Below are 14,507 nucleotides of genomic sequence, written 5' to 3'. Positions count from 1 at the left end.
CTCCAAAATCCCTGCAGATGGTGATTGCAGCCATGAAATTAAAAGGAACTTACTCCTTGGAAGGAAAGTTATGACCAACCTAGACAGCATATTAAAAAGCAGAGACATTACTTTGCCAACAAAGGTCCGTCTGGTCAAGGCTGTGGTTTTTCCAGTAGTCGTGTATGGATGTGAGAGTTGGACTATAAAGAAAGCTGAGTGCCGAAGAATTGATGCTTTTGAACTGTGTTGTTAGAGAAGACTCTTGAGAGTCCCTTGTACTGCAAGGAGATCCAACCAGTCCATCCTGAAGGAGATCAGTCCTGGGTGTTCATTGGAAGGACTGATGCTGAAGCTGAAACTCCAATACTTTGGCCACCTGATGCAAAGACCTGACTCACTGGAAAAGACCCTTATTCTGGGAAAGATTGAGGGCAGGAGGAGAAGGGGACAACAGAGGATGAGGTGGTTGGATGGCATCACCAACTTGATGGACATGAGTTTGAGCAAGCTCTGGAAGTTGGTGATGGACAGGGAAGCCTGCCGTGCTGCAGTCCATGGAGTCCCAAAGAGTCGGACATGACTGAGTGACTAAACTGAGAACATGGAAGCAACCTAGATGTCTATCGACAGATGAATGGATAAAGAAGTTGTGATACATATACACAATGGAATATTACTCAGCCATAAAAAGGAATGCATGTGAGTCACTTCTGATGAGGTGGATGAACCTAGAACCTATTATACAGAGTGAAGTAAGTCAGAAAGAGAAAGATAAATATCATATTCAAATGCATATGTATGGAATCTAGAAAAATGGTACTGAAGAATTTATTTACAGGGCAGCAGTGGAGAAACAGACATAGAGAATAGACTTATGGACACAGGGAGAGGGGAGGAGAGAGTGAGATGTATGGAGAGAGTAACATGGAAACTTACATTACCACATGTAAAATAGATGGCCAAGGGAGTTTGCTGTCTGGCTCAGGAAACTCAAACAGGGGCTCTGTGTCAACCTAGAGGGGTGGGGTGGGGAGGGAGATGGGAGGGAGGTTCAAAAGGGAGGGGGTATATGTATACCTATGGCTGATTCATGTTGAGGTTTGACAGAAAACAACAAAATTCTGTAAAGCAATTATCCTTAAAAAAAAAAAAAAAGTTTCTAAGAATGCTACTTGCTTGCTGCCCTGAGAACAGTATTATATCATTTAATGGAAATTATGCTCATTTGGAAATCATGTTAAAGTGTTCTAAAACACTTGTACAAAAGATGTTTCAAAGAACACTACTTGCTCTTCGCATTGACCAGTGAGTTTTATCAGTGAATGAGAGACATATATTCAGCAATGCATTATAGATTAGTGTTTATGAACACTTGTAATAAAGGCGTTTCAAAGAAAAGGCTCACAGACAGAAAACAGATTTGTAGTTCACCAGTGGGGAGGGGGATAGAAGGTGGATTAGAAGCTTGGGATTAGAAGACACAAAATATTGTATATAGGATGGATAAACAAGGTCCTCCTGTATAGCACAGGGAAATATGTTCAATAACCTGTGATAAACCATAATGGAAAATAATATGAAGAGGAATATATATATACAACTGAATCACTTATCTGTTCAGCAGAAATTAACACATTATAAATCAACTAGACTTCAATACAATTTAAAAAAAATAAAAAACAAACCAAAATGTGTTTCTAGGAACACTACTTGCATGCATCATTGAGAACATGGTTTTGTCAGTGAAAGGGTAGCACCTATTCTGTAACTGCATGTACAGAATTTTTAAGAACACTTGAAATAGAGACTTCTAATAACACTACCTGCCTATTACATTGAGAATAGTGTTACATCATTGATGGAAATGGTAGGCATTCTGCCAAGCATTTAGACATGTTGTTTAAGAATCCTTGTAATAAAAAATGTTTTCTAAGAGTGATACACAGGGGTCTCCCATCCCCAGGCCACAGACTGCTACTGGTCTGTGGCCTGTTAGGAACCAGGTCACACAGCAAGAGGTGAGCAGTGGGCAAATAAGTGAAACTTCATTTGTATTTACAGCTGCTCCCTATGGCTCACGTTACCACCTGAGCTCAGGAAAACAAGCTCAGGGCTCCCACTGATTCTTCATATGGTGAGTTATATAATTGTTTCATTATATATCACAATGTAATAATAACAGGGCTTTCCTTGTAACTCAGATGGGAAAGAATCTGCCTTCATTGCAGGAGACCTGAGTTCGATCCCTGGGTTGGAAAGATCCCCTGGAGAAGGGAAAGGCAACTTACTCCAGTATTCTTGTCTGGAGAATTCCATGGACAGAGGAGCCTGGCAGGCTACAGTCCGTGTGCTTACAAAGAATCAGACATGACTAAGCGACTCACACACACACACACACAATAATAATAGAAATGAAGTGCACAGTAAATGTACTGTGCCTGAATCATCCTAAACCATCCCCCAGCCACCCGGTCTGTGGAAAAATTGTCTTCCGTGAAACCGGTCCCTGGTGACAAAAAGGTTAGGAGCTGTTGCTTTAAGCTGTTCCGCACGGCATTAGAGAAATGTTTCAGTCAGTTCAATCACTCAGTCGTGTCCGACTCTTTGCGACCCCATGGACTACAGCACACCAGGCCTCCCTGTCCATCACCAACTCCTGGAGTTTACTCATTCTCATGTCCATTGAGTCAGTGATGTCATCCAACCATCTCATCCTCTGTAATCCCCTTCTCCTTCTGCCTTCAATCTTTCCCAGCATCAGGGTCTTTTCAAATGAGTCAGCTCTTCGCATCAGGTGGCCAAAGTATTGGAGTTTCAGCTTCAACATCAGTCCTTCCAATGAACATTCAGGACTGATTTCCTTTAGGATGGACTGGTTGGGTCTCCTTGACTTGAGAAGTGTTTAAGAATATTTAAAATAAAAATGTTTCTAACCATTTGCTTGCTGCATTGAGAAGAGGATTATATGTGAATAAAAGTGGCCCCTATTGTGCCATGCATGTAGAGAAGTGTTTAAGGACATGTAATAAAGATGTTTCTAAAAATTTTACTTGCTTGATGTGCTGAGAACAGAGTTATCTCTGTGAATGGAAGTGGTATTTGTTCTGCAATGAATGGAGAGAACTATTAAGATCACTATGTATAATGCTGAAGAGCATGGGGAGAAAGGGAACCCTCCTCCACTGTTGGGGGAATGTAAATTGGTGCAGCTACTACGGAGAACAGTATGGAGATTCCTTAAAAAACTAAAAATAGAGTTACCATACAATCCAGCAACCTGGGCATATATCTAGAAAAGATGAAAACTATAAGTAAAAAAAATACATGCACCCCTATATTCACTGCAGCACTGTTTACAATAGCCAAAACATGGAAGCAAACTAAATGTCCATCAACAGATGAATGGATAAAGACAATGTGATATACATACAATGGACTGTTTACTTAGCCGTAAAAAATCAAATAATGCCACCTGCAGCAACAAGATGGACCTAAAGATTATTATACTAAGTGAAGTAAGTCAGAGAGAGAAATACAAATATTATATGATGTCAATTATATGTGGAATCTGAAAAATAATACAAATGAACTTATTTATAAAACAGAAACTGACTCACAGACATAGAAAACAAAGTGTGATTACCAAAAAGGGAAAGGAGTGGGTGGGGGGAGGAATTAATTAGAAACATGGATTAGGAACACGTGTGTGTACACACATACATAATAATGTGTATCTGTTAATTCCATGTTCCTAATTACATATAATATATATATTTTATCTATATATTAGGTATTATTATATCTATGTACTATATCTATTACATATATAATGGATAACTAACAAGGACTTACTGTATAGCACAGGGAACTATATTCAATATCTTGTAATAACCTACAATGGAAAATATCTGAAGAAAGGATGTATATAGAAGCATATGTATATCTGAATCACTTTGTTGTACACCTGAAACTAACACAATATTGTAAATCAACTTAGTTCAATAAAAAAATAAACTTTAAAAAATCCTAATTATAAAGACTTATCTAGAACTTCTTGTGCTTGCTGTATTGAGAACCGTTTCATTCAGTGAGTGGAAGTTATACCTATTTTGTAATGCCTGCACTTACATGTTTAGGAAAAACTGTAATAAAGATTTTCTAAGAATGCACCTTGCTTGCTGAATACAGTGTCATATCAGTTTTACCCATGCTAAGAGTTTTCTTTTATTTCTTTTATTTTTTGGCTGTGTTATGGCTTCCCAGGTAGCGTTAGTGGTAAAGAACTCACCTGCCCATGCAGGAGACTTAAGAGATGCGGGTTCAATCCCTGGGTGGGGAAGATCCCCTGGAGAAGCAAATGGTAACCCACCCCAGTATTCCTGCCTAGAGAATCCCTATGGACAGAGGAGCCTGGTGGGCTACAGTCCAGAGGGTCACAAAGAGTCAGACACAACTGAAGCAACTTAGCATGCACACACAGGTCTTCCTTGCTGTCAGTGGGCTTTCTCCAGTGGCAGCGAGTGGGGTCTGCTCTCTAGTTGTGGTGCATGGGCTTCTCATCATGCTGGCTTCTCTTTTTGTGGAGCATAGACTCTAGGGTGCACAGGCTTCAGTAGCTTCGACACGCGGCCTCAGTAGTTGTGATGCACTGGTTTAGTTGCCCCGAGGCATGTGGAATCTTCCTTGACCAGGGGACATGCATCAAACCCATTTCCCCTGCATTGGCAGGCAGATTCTTAACCACTGAACCACCAGAGAAGTCCTACCCACTCTGTACATGTGTGGTAGTGTGTAAGTACACTTATAATAGAGATATTTCCCTAAAAGTACTTGTAGCTTACACTGCAAAGTGTTGTTATCAGTGAATGAAAGTTATACCTGTTTTAAATTATTTTTAGTTGACAGATAATATTATATGAGTTTCAGTTGTACAATATTATTTGATATTTGTATATATACTGTGAAATTATCACAACTCTAGTTACCATCCATTGCCACACATAGTTCTATTTTTTCTTATGATGAGAACTTTTAAGATCTACTCTTAGCAACTTCCAGACCCACACTACGGGATTAACTATAGTCACCGTGCTGTACGTTACATTCCAGTAGTTATTCACAACTGGAAGTTTGCATCTTCTGACCCCGGTCATCCATTTCTCCTCCCATCCCCTGCCTCTGGCAACCAATCTGTTCCTTATATCTATGAACTTGGGTTTGTTTGTTTGTTTGTTTGTTTTAGATCCCACATATAAGTAAGATCATAGGTATTTGTCCCTCTTTGTCTGACTTATTTCCCTTAGTGTAATGCCCTCAAAGCCCATCCACGTTAACACAAATGGCAAAGATTTCCTTCTTTTTTAAAATTCACTTTGTAATGTATGTAGAGAAGTAATAACATAGCTATAAAGATGTTTTCAAGAGTAGTACTTACTTATTGCATTGAGAACAGTCATGTCTGTGATTAGACTTATACCTAAGGCTTCCCTGGTAGCTCAGCTGGTAAAGGAATCTGCCTGCAATGCAGGAGACCCCAGTTCAATCCCTAGGTTGGGAAGATCCGCTGGAGAAGGGATAGGCTACCCACTCCACTATTCTTGGGCTTACCTGATGGCTATTCTGTAGTAACTGTACGGAAGTGTTTAAAAGCTCTAGTAATAAAGATATTCCTAAGAAGGAACTGCTTGCTGTGTTATTGCTTGCTTGTTGTGTTAAGAAGTCTTATACTAGCGAATGGAAGTTACATCTACTCTGCAATGCACACAAAGAAGTTTTTAAGGATACTCACAAAGGATTGCCATTTTCATTTTAGAAATTTATTCAAAACTTATATCCCCCAATCTCCTTTATATGACTTTTTCTTTTTCTTTTCTTGGCCACATTGCTTGTGAAACTTCCCTGACCAGGGATTGAACCCTGCCACCTTGGAGAAGAAGCATGGAATCTTAACCACTGGGCCACCAGGGAAGTCAGTCTTACATAATCTTTATGTTTTAAAAGAACTTACTTATTTTTGGCTGTGCTGGGTCTTCGTTGCTGCACTGGCTTTTCTCTAGTTGCAGCACACAGGCTTCTCTTTACGGTGGCTTCTCTTATTGCAGAGCTCAGGCTCTAGGGCACTTGGGCTTCAGTAGCTGCAGCATGTGGGCTCAGGAATTGTGGCTCCCAGCCTCTAGAGCACCGGCTCAATAGTTGTGGTGCATGGGCTTAGTTGCTCTGTGGCATGGGGGATCTTCCAAGATCAGGGACTGAACCCATGTCTCCTGTATTGGCAGGTGGATTATATACCACTGACCCACCAGGGAAGCCCCTATCTTACATCATTTTTAAAACTAACCAACAAGATTGCTGGGAGAAACATCAGTAACCTCAGATATGCAGATGACACCACCCTTATGGCAGAAAGTGAAGAGGAACTAAAAAGCCTCTTGATGAAAGTGAAAGAGGAGAGTGAAAAAGTTGGCTTAAAGCTCAACATTCAGAAAACTAAGATCATGGCATCTGGTCCCATCACTTCATGGGAAATAGATGGGGAAACAGTGGAAACAGTGTCAGACTTTATTTTGGGGGGCTCCAAAATCCCTGCAGATGGTGATAGCAGGCATGAAATTAAAAGACGCTTACTCCTTGGAAGGAAAGTTATGACCAACCTAGATAGCATATTAAAAAGCAGAGACAGTACTTTGCCAACAAAGGTCCGTCTAGTCAAGGCTGTGGTTTTGCCAGTGGTCATGTATGGATGTGAGAGTTGGACTGTGAAGAAAGCTGAGCGCCAAAGAATTGATGCTTTTGAACTGTGTTGTTAGAGAAGACTCTTGAGAGTCCCTTGGACTGCAAGAAGATCCAACCAGTCCATCCTAAAGGAGATCAGTCCCGGGTGTTCATTGGAAGGACTGATGTTGAAGCTGAAACTCCAATACTTTGGCCACAAGATGCAGAGTTGACTCACTGGAAAAGACCCTGATGCTGGGAGGGATTGGGGGCAGAAGGAGAAGGGGACGACAGAGAATGAGATGGCTGGATGGCATCACCGACTCGATGGACATGAGTTTGAGTAAACTCCGGGAGTTGGTGATGGATAGGGAGGCCTGGCGTGCTGCAATTCATGGGGTCACGAAGAGTCAGACACGACTGAGCGACTGAACTGAACCGAACCAACTGTTTGGAATAATTGTGTCTGAAGAAAAAGCAAAGTTAGTATTAAGAAAACTTGAACAAAATAATTTTGCTAACTATAAATTTGAGGAATAATATACATTACTTCTTTAATTCATTAATCTAAAAAAAAGTTTTCTTTTTTTTTTTTAGAAAAAGGGCTGGGAAAAAAATGGAAACTGGAAAAAAAAAAGAACAACTCTTGAGTTGTCTCTTATGTTTGAGCTTTTGGAGAGTCATTGGTTAAGAATGTGAAAATGTGGCTTCCTACATCTGCCATCTGTCTGTGATTATCGCTTTGGCAGGCTGTCAACACTCTAGGCAAGCCTGGGTTTACAAGCTATGCTCTAGGAGTAAGCTGTTTTTAAAGAAAAACTATAATTATATTAATTTATAATACAGGCAACCATTTAACAAAAGTATGATTTGAGGCCTACAAAAAAGCTTATTTTTCCATGTATACTGATGACAGAAATATCAGCCAAATTAAAGAAAATGACAGCCACTGTTATTTATTGCTCACCACCTACGTGCATACAGTAGAAAAGAGAAGACAATGAATTCATACGAGAGAGGACTCAAGTGGGGAAGTGAAGCTTAAGTAGAAGTTACCTACTAAACAGGTCTTCTTCTAACCCTAAAACTCTATGGTTCTGTGGAAGAGAATGATAAACACAAATCATAAATGTCTATTCTGGTCCTTTGCCCAATTTTAAACTGGATTACTTTAATTTTTATTTTTGCTATTGAGTTCTACAGTTCAGCTCAGTTCAGTCACCAAGTCATGTCCACTCTTTGAGACCCCATGAAACACAGAACGCCAGGCCTCCCTGTCCATCACCAACTCCCGGAGTCTACCCAAACCCATGTCCATCGAGTTGGTGATGCCATCCAACCATCTCATCCTCTGTCGTCCCCTTCTCTTCCTGCCCCCAATCCCTCCCAGCATTAGGGTCTTTTCCAAGTCAACTCTTCTCATGAGGTGGCCGAAGAATTGGAGTTTCAGCTTCAACATCAGTCCTTCCAATGAACACCCGGGACTGATCTCCTTTAGGATGGACTGGTTGGATCTTCTTGCAGTCCAAGGGACTCTCAAGAGTCTTTGCCAACACTACAGTTCAAAAGCATCAATTCTTTGGCACCCAGCTTTCTTCACTGTCCAACTCTCACATCCATACATGATGTGAGATGGCAAAACCACAGCCTTGACTAGACGGACCTTTGTTGGCAAAGTACTGTCTCTGCTTTTTAATATGCTATCCAGGTTGGTCATAACTTTCCTTCCAAGGAATAAGGGTCTTTTAATTTCACGGCTGCAATCACCATCTGCAGTGATTTTGGAGCCCAAAAAAGTAAAGTCTGACACTGTTTCCACTGTTTCCCCATCTATTTCCCATGAAGTGATGGGACCAGATGCCATGATCTTAGTTTTCTGAATGTTGAGCTTTAAGCCAACTTTTTCACAAGTTCTTTATATATTTTGGTTTATTAATCCCTAATCAGATATATCTTTTGCAAATATTTTTCCCCATTGAATAAATTGTCCCCACTTTGTTTATGGTCTCTTTCTGTTCAGTTCAGTTCAGTCACTCAGTCGTGTCCCAACTCTTTGTGACCCCATGGACTGCAGCATGCCAGGCCTCCCTGACCATTACCAACTCCCGGAGTTTACTCAAACTCATGTCCATCGAGTCGGTGATGCCATCCAGCCATCTCATCCTCTGTCGTCCCCTTCTCCTCCCGCCTTCAATCTTTCCCAGCATCAGGGTCTTTTCCAATGAGTCAGCTCTTCGCATGAGGTGGCCAAAGTATTGGAGTTTCAGCTTCAACATCAGTCCTTTCAATGAACATTCAGGACTGGTTTCTTTTAGGATGGACTGATTAGATCTCCTTGTAGTCCAAGGGACTCTCAAAGAGTCTTCTCCAACTTTTTTGTTTGATGTAGTCTCACTTTTTGATTTTTTGTTTCATATGCTTTAGATGTGATTTCCTAAATACCAATACCAAAACCCATGTCTGGAATTTTGCTTTGTTTTTAAACTTTTTATTTTATATTGGTATAGCCAGTTAACAATGTTGTGATAGTTTCAGGTGGACAACAAAGGACTCAGCCATACATAGTAAGGAGTTTTTTTTCCCCTCTGTTTTCTTTCAGGAGTTTAATGGGCTTTAGGACTCACATTTACGTCTTTACTCCTTTCAAGTTAATTTTTTTGTGAATGGTGTAAGTTAGAAGTCATTTCACTCTTTAACATGTGACTATTTCCAACATCAAGACTCTCTTTTCTCCACTAAGTATTCTTGATCCCCTTGTCAATTATTAGTTTACTATATATGCTCAGGTTTATTTCTGATCTCTCAATTATGTTCCATTGGCCTATTTTTTTAATGCTGATACCATACTGTTTTGATGACTAAAGCTTCATAGTATAGCTTAAAATCAAGAAGTGTAATGCCTTATGCTTTGTTCTTTCTCAGGATTCATTTGGCTAATTGGGTCTTTTTGGTTTCATATAAATTTTAGGACAGTTTTTCTATTTCTGTCAAAAAAAATGTCATTGGACTCTTAATAGAGATTGCATCTATAGATGGCTTTTAGTAGTATTGACATTTTAATAATATTAATTATTCTAGAGATTTCCCTGGTGGTCCAGTGGTTAAGAATCTGCCATCTAGTGCAAGGGACATGGGTTCCATCCCTGCTGGGGAACTAAGTTCCCATAGGCCGCAGGGCAACTAAGCCCACATGCACTACAACTATTGAGCTCACACATTCTAGAGCCTGTGCACCACAACTGCTGAAGCCCGCTCACTCTAGAGCCCATGTGTACTCTGCAACCAGTGAAGCCAGCATGCTGCAACTAGAGAGAAGCCCCCATGTACTGCAAGGGAGAACCAGCATGCTTCAATGAACACCCAGCACAACCAAAATAAAAATAATTTTTTAAAAAAGACTAGAGATGAGAAATTATTATTTTTTTTTTTACTTCTAGATTAGTTTATTATAAAAAGATCTAACTCAGGAACAGCCAGATGAAAGAGACACACAGGGCAAAGGTACAGGGAAAGATTCAGTAGCTTCGCTAAATCTCCATGTGTTCCTCAACCCAGAAGCTCTCTGAACCCTGGCCTTCCAGGTTTTTATGGAGGCTTTATTACCTAGATATGATTGTTTAAGTCACTGGTCATTGGCTATTTTGTTTTATTTTTTAATTGGAGTATAACCACTCATCTGAATGCAATTTACAAGTAGTACTGTAAGAAACATGGCATCTGGTCCCATTACTTCATGGCAAATAGATGGGAAACAGCGAAGGGCTTCATTTTCTTGGATTCCAAAATCACTGCAGACGGTGACCGCAGCCATAAAATTAAAACACACTTGCTCCTTAGAAGAAAAGCTATGACAAACCTAGACAGCATATTAAAAAGCAGAGACATCACTTTGCTGACAAAGGTTAGTATTCCAGTAGTCATGTACAGATGTGAGAGTTGGACCATAAGAAAGGCTGAGCACCAAAGAATTGATGCTTTCCAACTGCGGTGCTGGAGAAGACTGTTGAGAGTCCCTTGGATAGCAAGGAGACCAAACTGGTCAATCCCAAAGCAAATCAACCCTGAATATTCATTGGAAGGACTGATGCTGAAGTTCCAATACTTTGGCCACCTGATGCAAAGCACCAACTCATTGGAAAAGACCCTGATGCTGGGAAACATTGAGGGCAAGAGGAGAAAGGGAACAACAGAGGATAAAATGGTTGGATGGCATCATCAACTCAATGGACATGAGTTTGAGCAAACTCCGGGAGACAGGGAAGGCCAGGGAAGCCTGGCATGCTGCAGTCCGTGGAGTTGCCAAGAGTTGGACACAACTTAGTGACTGGACAACAACTGTAAGAAACACATTTATTACAAATATTTTTAAACACTTCAGTCCTTGCATTACATTTGTGTACAAGTCTTATTAAACACTTCAGTATATGTGTTACAAAATGAGTACATTCATTCACTGAAAGAACACTGCCACAGCTTGCAAATGGCTTGTAAGAACTCTCTTACTACAAGTCACGTGTCAAAAATACTATATCAACGTGTAATAAATGTGAAAAGTCATTGAGACAAAAAAAAAGAACTCTCTTACTACAAATCATTACAGATAACAATAATAAAAGAACAATAAGAGAATACAACACTACGGACAACCCTACATACATAAATTCAATAGGTTAGATAAAATGGACTGATTTCTTTAAAGTCAAAAACTACCAAAATTCACCCAAGGTAAGTAGATAAACCTGAATAGTATGTATCTATTAAAGAAACTGAATTCATAGGTTAAAACCTTTCAAAAAAGAACTTTCCAGGCCAGAAGTTTCCACTGGTGAACTCTATTAAACATTTAAAGAAAAAATAATAATTCTACATATCTTCCAAAAAATAAAAGAGGAGGGAATGCTTCCCAAAAAAGTTTATAAAGTCAACAATAATGATACCAAAACCAGACAAAGGCAGTATAAGAAAACTAGAGACCAATATCCTTCATTAACACAGACACAAAAATCCTCAATAACATACTAGCAAGTTAAACCCAGGAGTATACAAAAAAGAATAATACACCAAGGCTGTGTATTGGTGGGATACACAATGGGATTTACCCCTGGAATGCAAAGCTGGCTCAATATTCCAAAAATCAACCAATGTTAACCACTAAAGACGAAAATAATCATGATCATATAACTTGATGCAGAAAAGTGAAGGTGAAAGTCACTCAGTTGTGTCCGACTCTTTGCGACCCCATGGGCTTAGTTCATGGAATTCTCCAGGCCAGAATACTCGAGTGGGTATCCTTTCCCTTCTCCAGGGGATCTTCCCAACCCAGGGATCAAACCCAGGTCTTCCACATTGCAGGCGGGTTCCTTAGCAGCTGAGCCACAAGGGAAGCCCAAGAATACTGGAGTGGGTAGCCTATCTGTTCTCCAGCAGATCTTCCTGACCCAGGATTTGAACCAGGGCCTCCTGCATTGCAGACAGATTCTTTACCAACTGAGCTATGAGGGCATGATGCAGAAAAAGTATCTGGCAAAACCTTACAACCATTCATTATAAAAACTGTCAGAAAACTAATGGTAAAGGTGAGTTTCCTTAATTTTATAAAAGGCACTTAGAAAAGCTCTGCATGTAACATTTTACTTAATAGTGAAATACTGAAACCAAAAGTTGGGAACAAAGCAAAGATGCCCACTCTCGCTATACCTAAGCAACATAGAACTGGAAATTCAAGTCAGTGCAATAAGGCAAGAAAAAGAAAAAAGGCAACCAGATTGTGAAAGGAGAAATGAAATTGTTTCTGTTCACAGATGACAAGATTATTTATGTAGATAACAGAATGGAATCTACCAAAAATCTTTTAAAATTTAAAGTGAGTGTTGTAAAGTTTCAAGATGAACATATGAAAATCAATTGATTTCTATGTGTTAGCAATAAACAACTGGAAACTGAAACAAACAAAATTCTATAACAGCTTCAAGATAATGAAACATGTATAAATCCAGCAAAACAGGTACTGGTTTTATACGCTGAAAATCTATTTATTTCACTCATGAAAGAAATCAAAGAAGGCCAAAGAACTTTCCTCAAATTGTTCTATAGGTTTAAGGCAATTCCAATTGAAATTCCAAAACAGCATTTTATAGACAAATTGATTCTAAAATGTCTTTGGAAAGTCAAAGGCAATAAAATAGCCAAAACAATTTTTAAAAGAACAAAATGAGAGGACTCACACTACCTGATATTAAGCATTACTGTAAAATTCAAGTTAATCGAGTTTACACAGTATTTTTAAAGGAAAAGACACTAGAGATAAATGGAACAGAATAGAGTCCAGAAACTGCACCACAGAGATAGCTAGCTGACTTTTTACAAAGGTTCAAAGGCAATTCAGTAGAGAAAGGATGATGTTTTCAAATAATAGTGCCAGAAAATTTGGGCATCCATAAGCAAATAAATGAATTCAACCTAAACCTCCCACTTCAAACAAAAATTAACTAAAAATGAATTCTAGATATAAACTGCACAACTATAGAAGAAAACAGAGAAAATGTTTATAACTTGGAGTCACCTGAGGTTATAGGCATGATTCAAAAGGGAAAAAAATGAGAAAAAATAACTGGTAAACTAGACTTCATCAAAAATTAATGTATTGGCTTTGAAAAATTATACTGAAAAAAAAAACACTGATAAGAGAATAAAAAGATAACCTACACACTGGGAGAAAATATTTATTAATCACATAACTAACAAAGGACTTATATAAAATACATAAAGAATTTTCAAAATTCGACAATAAGAAAACTAACCATTCATTTTTTTTAAATAGGCAAAAAATTTGAATAGATACTGCACCAGAGAGAATATACAGATGTAAATAAGCCAGTGAAAAGATGGTTAACATCGTAAGATATTTGAAGAATGTAAATTAAAGCCACAGTGAGTGGGACTTCCCTGGTGGTCCAGTGGTTAACACTCTGCCTTGCAGTGCAAGGAACATGGATTTGATCCCTGGTCAGGGAACTAAGATCCCATATACCATGGGGCTACTAAGCCTGTTCATTGCAACTACTGAGCCCCTACACCACAACTTGAGAGCCCCTGCACCACAATGAAGATCCTGCATGACGCAACAAAGGATCCGGCGTGCTATAACTAAGATCTGACACAGCCAGAAACCCATCCCTGCTATACACCTACTAGGGCGGTTAAAGACTCAAAATACTAAGTGCTGGCAAGGATACAGACTATCTGGCATCTGGTACATGTTTAACCTACATGTGTGGCTCTCCTCACTGGTGATATAAGTGTAACCTGGAAGGGTTAATTTTGACTCCATACTGGATCTACTCCTGTGACTTTTATCATTTTGCCGCTTTTGTTACTATAGGCAAACATAATGGCCTGCCTCTGGGAGCCCTGCCTGTCCCCCACCCCACAGCCTGACACTTGGGCCTTTGTTTGGCTCACAGGGAGATAGGCTGACTCTGCCCACCTGTGAAGGACTGACACTCTCGAGTTCTTCATGTGGGAAATGGCGCCCCTCGTCTGCTACTTACGGGCATGGCTCAGAAATTCACATTTTGGGGGCCAGAACTGCAGATAGCTGTGGCATCTCTGTTTACTGATACGACAGGAAATATTCCATTTCACCCTACCCGTGAAATTAATGTAAGGATGTGAAACTAACACAGCCCCCTGCCTGAGGCTTGCCATTTTAGGAGGTATTTGCAATAATTAAATGGTCTTTTTACTTTGTTTCCTTGCCTCCCCCCCACCCCCCATCTCTGATTCATAAAAGAACCTGGCATCCAGGCCCCGAC

Source organism: Cervus canadensis, chromosome 3 (assembly GCF_019320065.1).
Source record: "Cervus canadensis isolate Bull #8, Minnesota chromosome 3, ASM1932006v1, whole genome shotgun sequence".
NCBI classification, from domain to species: domain Eukaryota; kingdom Metazoa; phylum Chordata; class Mammalia; order Artiodactyla; family Cervidae; genus Cervus; species Cervus canadensis.
This window is presented reverse-complemented; position numbering follows the sequence as displayed.